This window comes from Eptesicus fuscus, chromosome 1 (genome assembly GCF_027574615.1).
Source record: "Eptesicus fuscus isolate TK198812 chromosome 1, DD_ASM_mEF_20220401, whole genome shotgun sequence".
NCBI classification, from domain to species: Eukaryota; Metazoa; Chordata; class Mammalia; order Chiroptera; family Vespertilionidae; genus Eptesicus; species Eptesicus fuscus.
This window is the reverse complement of record NC_072473.1, coordinates 96,791,933-96,808,605: the sequence shown is the minus strand read 5'-3', so window position 1 is coordinate 96,808,605 and position 16,673 is coordinate 96,791,933.

Here is a 16,673-nt window from a genome sequence, read left to right as displayed (position 1 = left end):
CCATGGCCCCAAATTTGTCAAAGATATAAATAGAGGCCTGACACATTATAATAACATTTTTAAAAACCAAATATAAAGACCAAAATATGCAAACAACTTAAAAAAGACACATTTATATAATTTCACAATTATATATACAGTAAAACCTGAATATTATGGACTAATTTGGGTGAGGAGGTGTCAAAGCTGAAAGTCCATTATATAATAAAGTCCATCATATAATAAAGTAGGTTTTCCAAATGTGTATGTCAAAAATTTGAAAAAATAGTTAATTTATCTATTTTTATTTATGTAAACATGTTTGTGTAATTAAAATTAATGTATGAAAAGTTTAATTTAACATAGTTTTCTACATGTATTACTGTAATTTTCAATTTATACTGAATAGGTCTACTAAATGCGTGCATTCACCAGTCACCACTAGTAAATAAATGCACATGGCTGGGGCGTGGTTTAGCACATGTTGGAACATCGGCTGGCATGCATTAAAACTGCTGCAGAAAGTTATGCCATGTGACAACAGAACTAATTACCTTGCATGATGCAGTGTGATCACGTGCTAATAATTCACAGAACATTGTTTAGGGGTGGTGACATTTGGATTTAAATATGTAGACTACTGGTATAGTTATAGATATGTAATGTTTATTTCTGTCAGCAAATTATAGTGTCTTTTCTCTTTTTTATTTTTTTATTGTTTAAAGTATTACAAATAGTAGTACATATGTCTCCTTTTTTTCCCCTATTGACCTTCCCCCAGCCTCTCCTACCCACGCCCCCCCTCCCCCCCGGCACATGCCCTCACCCCCCTCCCAGTGTCTTGAGTCCATTGGTTATGTTTATATGCATGCATACAAGTCCTTCGGTTGATCTCTTACCTCCCTCCGCCCCCCCAACCCTCCCCAGCCTTCCAGCTGTCATTTGACAGTCTAGTCCAGTGATGGCGAACCTATGACACGCGTGTCAGCACTGACACGCATAGCCATTTCTGATGACACGTGGCCGCTGAGGCGGCCACATGCCGAGGATGAAACATTTGTTGCTCCTGAGGATGAAACATTTGCGAAATAATGTTTTTTCCTCAAAGTGACACACTACCCGAGTTATGTTCAGTTTTTTGGCTAAGTTTGACACACCAAGCTCAAAAGGTTGCCCATCACTGGTTTGTTCGATGCTCCTCTGCCTCTGTATCTATTTTTGTTCATCAGTTTATAATGTTCTTTATTATCCATAAATGAATGAGATCATGTGGTATTTTTCTTTCACTGACTGGCTTATTTCACTTAGCATAATGCTCTCCAGTTCCACCCATGCTGTTGCAAATGGTAAGAATTCCTTCTTTTTTATAGCAGTGTAGTGTTCCATCGTGTAGACGTATCACAGTTTTCTAATCCACTTATCTACTGATGGGCATTTAGGCTGTTTCCAAATCTTAGCTATGGTAAATTGTGCTGCTATGAACATAGGGGTGCATATATTCTTTCTGACTGGTGTTTCTGTTTTCTTGGGATATATTCCTAGAAGTGATATTACTGGGTCAAATGGCAGTTCCATTTTTAATTCTTTGAGGAAACGCCATAACAGACATATAGACCAGTGGAACAGAACAGAGAACCCAGAAATCAAAACAAGCCGTTATGTGCAATTAATATTTGACAAAGGAGGCAAGACCATACAATGGAGTCAAGACAGTCTCTTCAATAAATGGTGTTGGGAAAACTGGACAGATACTTGCAAAAAACTGAAACTAGACCACCAACTTACACAATACACAAAAATAAACTCAAAATGGATAAAGGACTTAAACATAAGATGGGAAATTATAAAAATCTTAGAAGCAGCCATAGGCAGCAAAATAGAAGACATTTGTCTTAGCAATATATTTAAGGATACATCTCCTAGGGCAGTGGTCGGCAAACTCATTAGTCAACAGAGCCAAATATCAACAATACAACGATTGAAATTTCTTTTGAGAGCCAAATTTTTTAAACTTAAACTTCTTCTAATGCCACTTCTTCAAAATAGACTCGCCCAGACCGTGGTATTTTGTGGAAGAGCCACACTCAAGGGGCCAAAGATCCGCATGTGGCTCGTGAGCCGCAGTTTGCTGACCACGGTCCTAGGGCAATGGAAACTAAGGAGAAAATAAACAAATGGGACTACATCAAAATAAAAAGCTTCTGCACAGCAAAATAAACCATCAACAAAACAATAAGAAAGCCCACCGCATGGGAGAACATATTTGCCAATGTTATCTCTGATAAGGGTTTAATCTCCAACATTTACAGGGAACTCATACAACTTAACACAAGGAAGATAAACAACCCAATCAAAAAATGGGCAAATGAACTAAATAGACACTCTTCGAAAGAGGACATTCAGAAAACCAAGAGACATATGAAAACATGCTCAAAGTCACTAATCATCCAAGAGATGAGAATCAAAACAACAATGAGGTACCACCTCACACCTGTCAGATTGGCTATCATCAACAAATCAACCAAGGACGAGTGCTGGTGAGGATGTGGAGAAAAAGGAACCCTCTTTCACTGCTGGTGGGAATATAGCGTCTTTTCAAACATATGGCTGGCCTATTTGCTAAAGTTTGTTAAAAATAACAGTGAATTAATACCAAAACAATAACCTTTCAATTTAATTACAAGCAAATCTTGGTTAAAAGCATGTTTAAATTAACAGGATATTCATTTTCACATATGACATATGGACCAGAAATTTTTTCCATTAAATCTAAAGTCTGTTAAATCAATGTCTACACAATTGAGGGTTTACTGTCCTGGAGTTTGGGCCCCATGCCTCTCAGTATCATGTATTTTTTCATTACCACATAACATGTTACTGTTTTCTTCACCAATGTTTTTTATATTTACCTACATACTTACTATTTTCTACATTTTTAATTTCTTTTTGCATTTGAACTTCTGTATGTTCTTCCTCTTTGTAAAAAGGTATATTCAGGTTCTTTAAAACCCCTTAGGATAAAAGGCAATTTCAAAACTTAGTTTATCTTTCTAGATCCTTACTGTCACTAAGATTTTATCCTGACAATTCCTTAGTATATTTTCATATTGTCAGCCCTTTAGTGTATTCATATATCCATTATCTAAGTGAGAAGATATTTTGACTGTTGTATTTAATAGTTTTCAGTGGGACAAATGGTCTGAATAAGTAGCCTAAATATTTCTCCTGCTTTAGTATAAGAATTGGTAGTCTAATTTTTTTATTATAAGCTCACTCTATAATTTAATTTTTAAAAATCCAGCATTTCTGTGTGGATTTATTTATTTATTTTTACATAAGCCCTTACTGCTATATCATTGAGAGCCTCTGAAGTAAATTTTGAAAAGTTTTAAGTATTTAGAATAAGTTAAATGGGAAAACACGGTGATATGGGTTTTCTGACAGAACTAAATAATCTAATATTCCATGATCTTTTGATATATCCATCTAATACTCATAATTTGAAGTTGGAAAAGTTTCTCCTGTTGTTTCTAGTTTCTATACATTTTTATCCCTTTAAGATGATTGTGTTTTATAACTGTGGTGACTGTGCAATTACCAGAGAGTATATAGGACAATCATGACACATTTTAATCTATGCAAAATTTGGTTATTAGCACTAAAACTAAATAAACATAAATTTCTTTGGTTGTAATTTTCTGAAATATTTTATGTGAAAAAAATCTTGGGATGTACTAAAAATATCTATTAATTATTTATGATGATATTTGGGCAATTATTTATAAATATAATATGAATATGAGAATAAGTAGAATACACTGAATTCCAACTGAGTGTGTGCCTTTTATGAATTGGTCCTTAGTAGCCCTGACTGAATTATAAAAATTATTTCATCTGTCATTTCTGATCTGGAGAAATAAAATGAAACTATTTCTCTAGTTATTCTTAATATTAGCTTAATTGAAGTTTTGGTATTTTAAACTAGTTTTGTGGTGTTATAATAGTCTAAAATTTAGATAATGGATATATTAATACATTAAATAACTTCTAAAATTTGGTGGTTTGCGTATCACTTTGAATGAGAGAAAATAATTACTTGATTGTACCACTACCGTAAAAACAATAAATTCAGGTCAGAAATCATCCCAAGGCACCCTGGGATATATATCTCTGCCTGCGTCTACCTGCTGACTGCCTGTTAGGCTCAGTCACTGAAAAAGCCTTGGTGGAATTGAGATGATGGGGTTAGTGGATCTTCTATGAGAGGGAGATGCCATTCAGATTTCAGGGAAGGTGGTGGGTGTGATCCTCTGTTCCAGAGCCACACAACTCAGTCTATCTCATATTTTTCCCTGACTTCAGCAAGGCTGAGCCCCTAGTAGTCTAGTGAGTAGGGCCTCTGAAGCCCAGAAGTTTGGTCTGCCCAAAACCAGGAGGGTATATCTATGAGATCTCCTGTGAAGGAGAAGTGCCAGTCAGGTTCATGGGAAAGTGAGGAAAATGTCTTCACCCCAAAGTCAGTCACTGACACCCAGACTTCTATGCCTTGGCCTATGCTGCTGACTCCTCAGCAGGGCTTATGATCTCAGGATGGGGTGAGATGAATTCCTGAGATGGTGTAATTTCCCCCAGGTTTATGCTGCTTGGAGGGGATTGCACTACCAAAGAAAGATGGCTACTTGGGTATTTGGGAAAGACTCAGTACAGGGATCTTGGTGGATGGCCCCCTTCAGTCACAAACCACAGACTCTGCTCAGGCTACTCCAATTTGCACCAACCTCCCTCCACTGGAGCCCAGAGTCTGTGGCTGTGAATGAAATTTTGCAGGTTGGCCCTTTAAGAAGGTGACTGTGTCTCCAGGGAACTCCTCCTTTTCTTGGCAGATAGAAACCCAGCCACTTGCTTTTCACAGCCTGGTGCTATGTGGGATCCTCTTCCTGGCTCTGGTGCTTTGGCCTGGAGAATCTGTCCTGGGGTTTGAGCCCCATGCTTCTCAGTGGGAATCTCCCACAGATGAGATATCCCTCCCACACGTCAGCTATTGGCCATACGAGTGGGACCAGCCCTTTCATGTCTTTGTCCTTCTAACACCAAACTATTCATGTAAATTTAGGATGATCAATCAAACTCTTTGGGTCTTAATAAACTCACCCAAAATTGAGAAAGTTAGCAATTTCGTATTACTGGGTTTCTCATGAATATTGTATGGAGCTTGAGACTATTTATAGGCAGATAGTTCTAAAACTGTATATATTCAATACATATTTCTTAAGCTTCTCCTGTGGGAAAAATAGATATTAAAATTTGAAATTCAAAAGGTACTTTTACAAAAAGGATCTAGATAAAGTTATGTTAAATATGTGGTAGGAAATATTTTGAGCCATGTATGTTTTATGTGGAAAATAAAATATTAGATCTATTCTCAAGTGCATAAATCCCATATTTTAAACTCTTAAAAATGAAATTTGATTAGGGAACTGTTCAAGTTCAATGCAAAAATTAGGGTAAGATTTTGAACTAATTCTTTGTATGCATCCTCATCAGAGTTACTGCTACTGGCTATGTGCAAAGTTTAGCTGATGAATTATCCAGTTGGTATTAATCTTGTCTGTTGCCACAGACTTTTGAAACAAAGAATGGTTTGCAACTCTTATGAATATGCCTTTAGGCAATGATGAAAATATTAATTGACTTCCAGAGTTCATGCTTTTAAAAATTATTTAAAGTTTACATAAATTGTACAATAAGCTTTTAATTCCTAGAGCTTTTGAATAATATATCTTACCTTCTTATCAAGCCCTGTGTATGTTTTGCAATGATATGCTATCAGTTCCACATATACATTATTTTTACCCTTAGATAGGACTAACTTTGTAAATATTAACATTATATAGGGGTAGCTAATGATAGAACTCTTTAGAACCCAAGTGCTCAGTGAACCACATTTGGAAAATACTAGATTATAGAAAACTACTTCATTTTCACTAGATCTCAGCCTTCAGAAGTGAAATGTGTGCATTGATCAATATATTTCCATTTTTCTTCGTATCAAAAGTTAAGTGCCTTTTCATGGCATTCCAGAACTTACAAAATTTGCTCTCCACATACCTCCTTAGATTCCATTGCATTGCTTTGGATTCTTCATTTATTTGTCTTCCCCACCAATGACAAGTTCTTTCCAAATTTAATACTATGTATGATTAAAGCCTCAACCTTTTCTATTATTATTTCAAATGTCTGAAATAGTTATAAAAAGACAAGATTGATATCAAACTGAATAATTCATCAGCTAAACTACACATAGACATTATCAGTAACTCTGATGAGAATGCACACAGATAATTTTTTTCAAACTTTTCTCCTAATTTTTTATGTAGTCTTTACAGCTGTCACCAGAAGTGGTAGTGGCCCTGAGAAAACAGCCAGTGATGGCTACCCAATAAAATCATTTGTTGAAGGAAGTCACTCTGTAGGGATCTTTCATAGGGTACCTGGGATAGACAGAAAAGACAACATCCATGCCATCACTCCAAATGAGTGGGATATAGTGCAGCAACCTATGCTGCCCTGTCCTAAAAATGGTTCTACAAATTCTTTGAAGATAGAAAATGTATTATGTATCTTCATATCTCAAGCTTTCTGCACATTATATGGTACAAATGAAGCCATCCTACATACCTGTTAAATGAATGGCAAGAGAACTGAGACATTGCATACCATTAGTTCATAAGTTTTTCATAATATCACCATTCTCTTTTTAATAGACAGAAAAAAAAAGTTTTTTTCTGATTAGGTAGACTAAGTGACAAAGGTGTCAAAAATTCTCATAATGGAAAAAAACCAAGATGGCAGCATAGGTTAAACACCTAACCTACAGCCGGGCACAACAATTTCAAAAATACAACTAAAAGTCAAAACGGACATCATCCAGAACCACAGGAAAGCTGGCGGACTGAAATGCCCACAACTAGAAGGAAAGAGAAAACCACAAGGATAATCAGAGGAGCAGTAAAATCCTGAGGTATGGAGACACTGGCGGAGACACGAGCACGCGCGCGTGCGGGGAGGACTGAGCCAGAGAGGAAGGGGCGGCTGATGGCCTGGCCGGCGTTCACTAGCAGGAAGGAGATAAAAGCTCCAGATTGCGCTGAACACCAGCTCCGACTGCACTGAACCCCAGTTTCAGGAGAAACCCTGGGAAGCCAGGCGCATGCTGGGGGAATGAATCTGGGCTGTGGGGCGCAGGCACAGAGGAGCGGTGGAAGGCAGAGCTCCAGAGGCGCGCACGGGAAGGTGCGCAGAGAAGGGACTGATGCCTGTGCCGCGGAAGCGCCAGACTGCGCTGAGACCCAGTTCCAACTACACTGAAACCCAGTTCCAGGAGAGAATCTGGGAATCCAGATTCATTAGGGGAGAGACTAGACTGTTTGGCAGCGGGCGAAACTCCAGGGCGCGTTTCTCTCAGAGGTGTTTGCAAGGAGTACAGAGGGACACAGACACAAGAACCTCATAGGGCGGGGCTGACAGGAAGCCAAGGTTGTAGGCTCCACCCTGTAACTCCGCCCCATCCAAGCTGCGGCTTTTCCCTGCTGAGTGCCTCAGGCAGTAGCTGACCTACACTCTATTGGAGACCCAGAAACGAGGGCATCTAGTGGTCAGTGTGAGATGACGTCAGATTTCAACCACGCGCACAAGGGTCACATTTAGGAGGCAGACTCAGTGAGCGCCAAAGCATTGCTGCACCAAGACCCAGCCCATAAACATGTCTCCTGCACAGCAACTCTTCCTATATAGACAAAGAGGGTCCTCACGGCCAATTGGCCTAGAGGAAAATTCCACCCAGTGACACCAACAACAATCAAGACTTAACTATACAAAGGAGGACCAAGATGGAGGCATAGGGCGGAAGCCTGATCATTGCCTACCACAACAATTTTGAGACTACGATGGGAGAGCAGAGCAGACACCATCCAGAATCACCGGAGGGCTGGCTGAGCAGATGCTCTACAACTAGAATAAAAGAGAGGGGTACGCGGGATGATGCTGATGCCGGTGACCCAAAGTCCACACCTTAAGAACTACGGCTCAGGCGATACAATGGCAGCCTGGAACGTGCACGGCGCAGTTCCCCCGGCGGTCTCCAGCTGAGGGGAGTCTACACTAGCTGCCGAGCACGGACAGACCAGCCCCTGGGAGACATGGGGTGGGAGACTCCGCGCTTGCTGACCTCCGAGTCCTTCAAGAATCTCAACTCCCCGGAAGCAGCCAGGTGCGCACGCTCGGTGACCGGCCACCGCTACAGACCCAAGGGCTGACGCAGCGACACCGGACCAGCCCGCCGCCGCGCACCGGGCACACCGGAGCTTCGCCGAGCCCACCGCCCAACGAGTTCTGAGGCAGCCTCACTGGAGCTCTGAGAAAATGACCGAAGGAATTTCTGAGAGGGAATTGACCAACAGGAATTGGGATCAAGAAGACGTAACCCCTGCCGAAACCGGTTTGGCTCAGTGGATAGAGCGTCAGTCTGCGGACTGGAAAGTCCCAGGTTCGATTCCGGTCAAGGGCATGTACATTGGTTGCGGGCACATCCCCGGTAGGGGGCGTGCAGGAGGCAGCTGGTCGATGTTTCTCTCTCATCGATGTTTCTAGCTCTCTATCCCTCTCCCTTCCTCTCTGTGAAAAATCAATAAAATATATTTAAAAAGAAAAAAAAAAAAGAAGACGAAACCCCGCTGAGACCCGAGTCCAGGCGAGGCTGCGAGCCTCTGGGCTCAGGTGTGGTCACACGCCCTTGGGTCTAGGTTAGGCCTCACGCCCCTGGGTCTGGGTGAGGTCACGCGCCACTGGGTCCAGGTGAAGCCGGATACCGGGTTCGGGTGAGACCATGTGCCCCTGGGTCAGGGTGAAGCTGAATCCTGGGTCCGGGTGAGGCCATGTGCCCCTGGATCCGGGTAAGGCTGGGTCCCGGGTCCGGGTGAGGCCATGCGCCCCTGGATCTGGGTGAGATCATGCGACCAGGGGTCTGGGAGAGGTCACGTGCCCCTGGGTCCGGGTGAGGCCACGTGCCCCTGGGTCTAGGTGAAGCTAGATCCCGGGTCCGAGTGAGGCCGTGTGCCCCTGGGTCCGGGTGAGGCCATGTGTCCCCGGGTCTGGGTGAGGCTGGAGCCCGGGTCCAGGTGAGGCCATGTGTCCCTGGATCCGGGTGAGTCTGGGTCCCGGGTCCAGGTGAGGCCACGCACCCCTGGGTCCGGGTGAAGCCATGTGTCCCTAGATCTGGGAGAGGCCACGCGCCGCCGGGTCCGGGTGAGGCCATGTGTCCCCGGGTCCGGGTGAGGCCTCGCGCACCTAGGTCCGGGTGAGGCCACGCGCCCCTGGGCCTTGGAGAGGCCATGCGCCCCTGGGTCCAGGTGAGGCCATGTGTCCCTGGATCCGGGTGAGGCCTCGCGCACCTGGGTCCCGGGTCCGGGTGAGGCCACGTGCCCCTTGGTCTGCGTGAGTCCACGTGCCCCTGAGTCCGGGTGAAGCCATGCCCCTGGGTCCGGGCGAGACCAAACCAGAGGGAGTCGGACCTATGTTACCACCATTTGTCCACCATCCAGAGCTGAGGGGTCAGTGCTGACATGTACACATAAGGAACTGGTGGACATTGAAATTGGGTCTCAAAAGAACTGTTGGTCCAGAAAGAAACTCACTACAGACTGATTCATTTGCCTGTCAGTATAACTATTATTGCTCGTCTCACATTCAGTTCTTATAAGTATATCTCTAGGGACACATGATCTCGCTCATCTAGGGGAAATGATGAACAACATAGACTGATGAACAAGAACAGAACCAGAAACAAGGAGGCATCGATCGGACTAGCGGGCCTCAGAGGGAGGATAGGGGAGGTTGGGGGGAGGAGGGTGAGATCAACCAAACGACTTGTGTGCATGCATATGAGCCTATCCAATGGTTAAGTTCAACAGGGGGTTGGGGAATCCGTGGGGAGGGGTGTGGGATGGGAATGGGGGGATGAGGACAACTATTTGACACCTTAATCAATAAAGAAATTAAAAAAATAAAAATAAAAAATAAAAGTTTGCAGAGAGAATACATTAAAAAAAATTCTCATAATGAAATTGAAATATCCTATATAATAAAACCCTAATATGCAAATCGACCATATGATGGAATGACCAGTTGCTATGATGTGCACTGACTTCCAGGGGGCAGACACTCAATGCAGGAGCTGCCCCCTGGTGGTCAGTGCACTCCCACAGGGGGAGCACTGCTCAGCCAGAAGCCAGGCCTATGGCTGGCGAGTGCAGTGGCAGCGGCAGGAGCCTCTCCCGCCTCTGCTGCAGGTGGGCAGTAAGGAGTGAGGAGTCCCAGACTATGAGAACCCCAGACTGTGAGAGGGTTGTCTACCTCCCGGCTTAGGCCCAAAGGGGTCCTGGACTGCAAGAGGGTGCAGCCAGGCTGAGGGTACCCCTCAGTACACGAATTTTGGGGCTGTAGAATCTTTATAAAGCAATGTAGTATGCAGGCAAAAATTATCCTATTTAATAAAAGCCTAATATACTAAGTGTCTATTCGGCTGGTTGGCCATTCAACCAATCAAACCATAATATGATAATGATATGCTAAGGCCACTCAACAGCTCTTTATGACTTTCACTGACCACCAAGGGGCAGACAGTCAACTGGTAGGTTAGCTTGCTGCTGGGGTCTGGCTGATTGGGACTGAGTGAGACAGATCAGTCATGCCCTGGAGCCCTCCGGCACTGGCCATCTTCCCGCATCCCTCCCCGGCCCTGATCGTACACTGGTGGGGTCCCTCGGCCTGGCCTATGCCCTCTTGCAATCTGGGACTCCTCAGGGGATGTTGGAGAGCCAGTTTCAGCTCGATCCCGCAGGCCAGGCCAAGGGACCCCACTGGTGCATGAATTCGTGCACTGGGCCTCTACTAGTACTATAAAATGGTAGAACATTAGTTATTGGAGAAGGACTAAAACAGTTCTGTAAAGCCCATATTTGAGTTGAGTCTAGATTCAGGTGCTAGTTTCACCACTTATAGGCTACATCACCTCCTTATCTGTATAATAAATATAATAATACTGCCTGCTCATGAATATTTAACCAAGATAATGCATATAAAATATTAAGAACTGTAAGACTTAGAACTAATTGTTGGTTTAGAGATTTTAAAGTAAAATTAGCTATTGGGTTAAACATTAGGTTAGAAAACTCATTAAGTCCACCTTCACAGTTATCATTAATTCTTTAGAAAAATTCTTACAGTCTGGGCTGGGAAGACAGAATCATGATCAATCTGACCACTATCACTACTACAGCTTTACTCTTTCCTTTTGTTATTTATACTAGAGGCCCAGTGCATGAAGTTCTTGCACTTGGGGGGTCCCTCAGCCGGGCCTGTGCCCTCTCGCAGTCTGGGAGGCCTTGAGAGATGTCCAACTGGCAGCTTAGGCCCACTCCCCATGGAGTAGCAGTAGGCAGTCAGACATCCTTAGAGCTGCTGCGGAGGTGGAAGAGGCTCCTGCCACTGCTGCTATGCTCGACAGCTGTGACCCTGGCTCAGGGCTTCTGGCTGAGCGGTGGTCCCCCTGTAGGAGCACACTGACGACCAAGGGGCAGCTCCTGTATTGAGCATCTGCCCCCTGGTGGTTAGTGCACATCATTGTGACTGATCTTTCCGCCATTCGGTCGATTTGTATATTAGCCTTTTATTATATAGGGTTGAATTTATTGGGGTGACATTCATTAACAAATTCCAAATGTGCACAATTCCACAACACATCATTTCTGTACTATATTGTGTGTTCACCACCCCAAGTCAAGTGTCCTTCCATCACCATTTATCCCTCCTATACACTCTTTCACCTCCCCAACTCTGATCCCCCTGGCAACCCCAAATTGTTGTTTGTGTCCATGAGGTTTTTTCTCTTGTATTTTTGTCTCAATCCCTCCCCTCTCCACACACACAGAGCCCCCACCTCTGACAGCTGTCAGCCTGTTCTCTGTCTATGGATGTTCTCTATTTTGCTTGATACAAAAGTCAACATCAGAAAACAACAACAATCTAATTAAAAAATGGACAGAGGGCCAGAATAGACACTTCTCTAAAGTGGACATACAGATAGCGCATCAAACTCTAATTTGAAAGAATATATGCACTCCTATGTTCATGCCAGCATTATTTACAATACCCAATATTTAGAAGTAGCCAAAGTGCCCATCAGTAGATGAGTGGATAAAAAAGTTGTGGTACATTTACACAGTGGAATCCTCTCAGCCGTAACAAAGAAGGAAATCTTACGCTTTGTGACACCATGGAGGGACCTAGAGTGCATTATGCTAAGTGAAATAAGCCAGTCAGAGCAAGACAAGTACCATATTATTTCATGCTTACTCTTATTTTCAAGTAGATCGCTGGCAACAGGCCCCACATAAACTTTGTCCTTACACCTTGAACCTAACGTCAGCATCCAGCATCCAGCAGCCTCTTTTGCTCTTCCTCTTCCCTGTCACTATGCTGAGTCCTTGTTCTATTTCTACATTTTTTCTCAATGCTTTAAAGAAATATAATTTAACTTGTCTTGCTTTTTCATCTGTGAAACAAGGATAATAGCATATCTATCACCTTTGCTCCAACAAACATGGTGAGAATTAATTAAATAAAGCTTATATTCAGCTTCAGAGATAATAAAGTCTAAGAAATGTCAAAGTGCATTAAGTTCTTGAGTGGAAATTAGGTTTAAAAAGTATAAAAATGGCAACATTATAGCACTGATATGCTAAATTTGTTGTCAGAAAAATTGCTTTGTATCCCTAGGTAAAAGGTAAAAACTACATGCATTAATTCACCCAATTTTAGTCAGAAATCAACAAATTGTAAAATATTTGAATTGGATGGGAGCTTTGAGATCATTCAGTTCGACTTCAGTATGTTAACATGACTCCAAATCTGCCAATGGAAGTCCTCTGATCTTAGTGCAGTGTTTCAGAAAATCTATTGTACGAAGAATTCCAAAAGGTAGGAAATAAAAATAGCCCTGGAACCCCATTTCTGCCTCACTCTGAAGACATCTCAACAGAACAAGAGCTGCATTTAGTAAACCTCATAAGAAAGGATAGTATGATGATAATTTTCAGTAGTATAATCTGGACTACAGAAAGTTCCAGTTACCCAGCAAAGACTGAAACCAAACTTATTGCAAGGAACCAAATGTAGTGCCTTGTTCTCAGTCAATGACAATTGCTTAATATATGGAATACATTTGTCTCCTCAATGATCTGTAGCTTTGGTTTAGCATGAAAGTAAAAGACTAATGAACTATTAATCTTCATTACCAGAATAGTCTTCAAAGTCTTATTAGGATAATGAAGGTAGAAACTATTCCAGCTTCTGGACATCATTATGGTCATCAACAATCTGAGAAGCAATATCAGCCACTCTCCACATCAGTACTTTCTTATTTACAACTTAAAAATGGAGAGGATTTTCTGAAGGCAGGGGGTGATGGCTTTGAAATTGAGACTGATGTTCACTGGAGATTTGACACACTAGCCTAAAACTTGCAGCAGAAACATGTCTCTCAAGTTATTCAAAACACACACCAAAATACCTAATGGACATGCCCCAAAGAGAATACATATTTAATGCATATTTTGAAAGATAGACCTTGGTAAATGTTTAAAATATACTTAGAAATATCAATTTGTGAGAAATATCCATTTATGAAATATCAATTTAGAAATATCTAATTTATATTAAATTTATACTTAAATCTAATTATAAGCACAGTCCAGGCATATAACTCAAAAACAAAGATCAACAAAAATTTGAGCATTAGGTAGGAAAAAGAATAATCAGCTCCCAGAATCAATAATATTACTAGGGCATAGACTATCTGAATCTTCTGGAAATAATGAGCCCTGCTTCCCACCCTCATTTCCATGCCTACCAAATTTGGTTGTAAAATATGTTTCTTCACTGAAACCCTTAGAATCTATTCACTTGATTATTCATATCCATAATAATCTGATTCCGAAGCCCTTCAGAATGAGACTCAGATGGCCTCTGAGTAATGAAAGACACAGTGGTTTTCAAGTTTGGTTACACAGTATCATCTAAGGAGCTTTACAAACCCCAATGACTCAGCTCTACCCCAGACCAATTAAATGAAAAGCTTAGGGTAGGACCCAGGCAAAGTTATTTTTTGGAAATTCTTCAAGTGATTGTAATATGTAGGCAGGGATGAGAATTTCTTTGATAGTGTACCTTCTACAGCCACTGCTACTAGTACTTCAGAGCCTTTGAGGAATATGTTCTCATCTCCACCATTCCAAACAATATCTCATCCCGATTTCTGAATAAAAAAAGTCTGTGGAGGTCTACAAAGTGCATGGTACCTTCTGTTATTGTTTACCATTCTGCTATGTTTAAGGGGAAATGAGCAGTAACAACTAAGTGATCACATAATATAGAAAGACAAGGACATAGACCAAAACATATAGAATACACCCAGTATTAGAGCAGATTGATATGGAAGGAAGCCAAAACCTTCAAAAGTGGCAGCTGGAGGCAAATTTGGGAATTATCCAGCTTTGGGTAAATCCAATAAACTAGAAAAACTCACAGATGATGTTAAGTCCCCTCTATCTCTAGGGAACAAATTCCATGCCAAGATTAGGATGAGGCAACTGAGGAAATAAACTTGGGCACAAAATTTTAGGGACCATAAAAAACTCAGTAAATCAAGATACACATTATTTTAGTGAAATATTTGAAAAATTGAAAACCAATGAGAACAATCCATGATGGACACATTTTTATTTATTTTTTTACATTTTACATTTTAATTCAATTTATTGGGGTTACATTGGTTAATAAAAGTATATAACTTTAATGTATACAATTCTGTATATTCTATCGTGTGTTCACCACCCCAATCACATCTTTTTCCATCATCATTTATCCCTCCTTTAAACTCTCCTGCCTTCCCCTGCCCCCATTTCTCTCTGGTAATGACCCTACTGTTGTCCATGAGTTTTTTTGTTTGTTTGTTTGTTTGTTTTGTGTGTATGAGTGTATGTGTGTGTGTGTTTGTGTGTGTTTGCTTAATACCTTCACCTTTTTCACATAGTACCCCTCTCCCCTCCCTCTGACAGATCTGAGTCTGTTCCTATTTTGTTTGTTAGTTTATTTTGTTCATTAGATTCCACATATAAGTAATATCATATGGTATTTGACTTTCTCTGACTAGCTTATTTTATTTAGCATAATACTCTCTAGGGATGAACAAAATTTTAAATTTAGGATCCAGTCTTGCACTTGCATAACTCATTCGCTTCCCCCATGCTGATCTGCACCATTGTCAGACCCTGTCACCCTAGTCCTTGTCCTGGGAAAAACACTCAGGCCCCAGACCCACCTAAAACACAGAAGAGGAATATAATCCTATTCAGGAGAATGGTAGTAGGACTCTCAACCCAATTCTTCATGAGATGACTTGGCATGAAATAAATAATACCCTGAGCTTCTTAACTACAAATGGTCAGGAAAGCAACCCTCCTTTACCTCAAAATAAATCTCATAAAACCTTATAATAATTCTCCCAATATAAATTTAAAAACTATAAAATAATAAAGGATGAGAAACCCTAGGAAAGGAATTTTCTCCAAAGCTCCACTTGGTGTATTGGAGGGGACTGGAAGAATGGGATGGAATGAAGAGAAGTAGGCAGTTCGTAGCCTGTTGCTTGACTCTTTACATTTAAACCTATTTATTGCTCTGTCCTCAGATTAATAACCTCAGAAATGATTCACTAATGGTTAAACTTCAGGCATCCAGCAGCTTTCAGAGAGAGGTAGGGATGGAAACTAAGTTCTTCCCATGGGCTACTTACTAAAATAATAGGTTTAAGAATGAATAAATGAGTGAATGGATGAATGGGTGGACACCTGCTGTCTCTGCATTAGAATGAAACATGTTTTTTACATTTTCAATATCACACAAAAATATTTGGTAGAGTCTGCAATAAGAACCCTGGTCTGTCAATTCAATGTTGATTATTGCTCAAAAATGTTATATGAAACAAAATAAAATTGTGTCAAGAAGAATGATAACAATAGATTAACATGAGGAAAGATAATTTTTGTGTTATATAATGCTTCGTTGGAAGTTTTATAAGCATCTATTATTTTATAATTAGAACTAGATATTAATAAGAAAACAGATGCTGATTTTAAAAGTAGGAACTAAACAAAATTCATGACTATAAACATCAAAAATTAGAAATTAAACCTATAAAATAAACATTAAAAATGAAATTAAAAATTATAAAATTAAATAATAATGATATGCAATTTGCCATCTATTAAATTATAAAATATACTAAACCATAATGGTGCTCAATGATGGCAAAGCATTTTGAAATAAGTAGCAAATACTACTGGTGGAACTATGAATTAGTATAAATTTTCTAAATTTATGGAAACATCAAACTACAGCAAACTTAAAAATTCTCAAGCATTGTGATCGAAATTACACTTTGGGGAGTATATAGTAAGGAAATAATCAGAATTACAAATATACATTAATGAACAAAGACAGTACTCCCAACTTAACTATATGTATAAAAGCCTATGCAACCGTTACGACCAAACGACCACTTGACCAATTGCTATGAT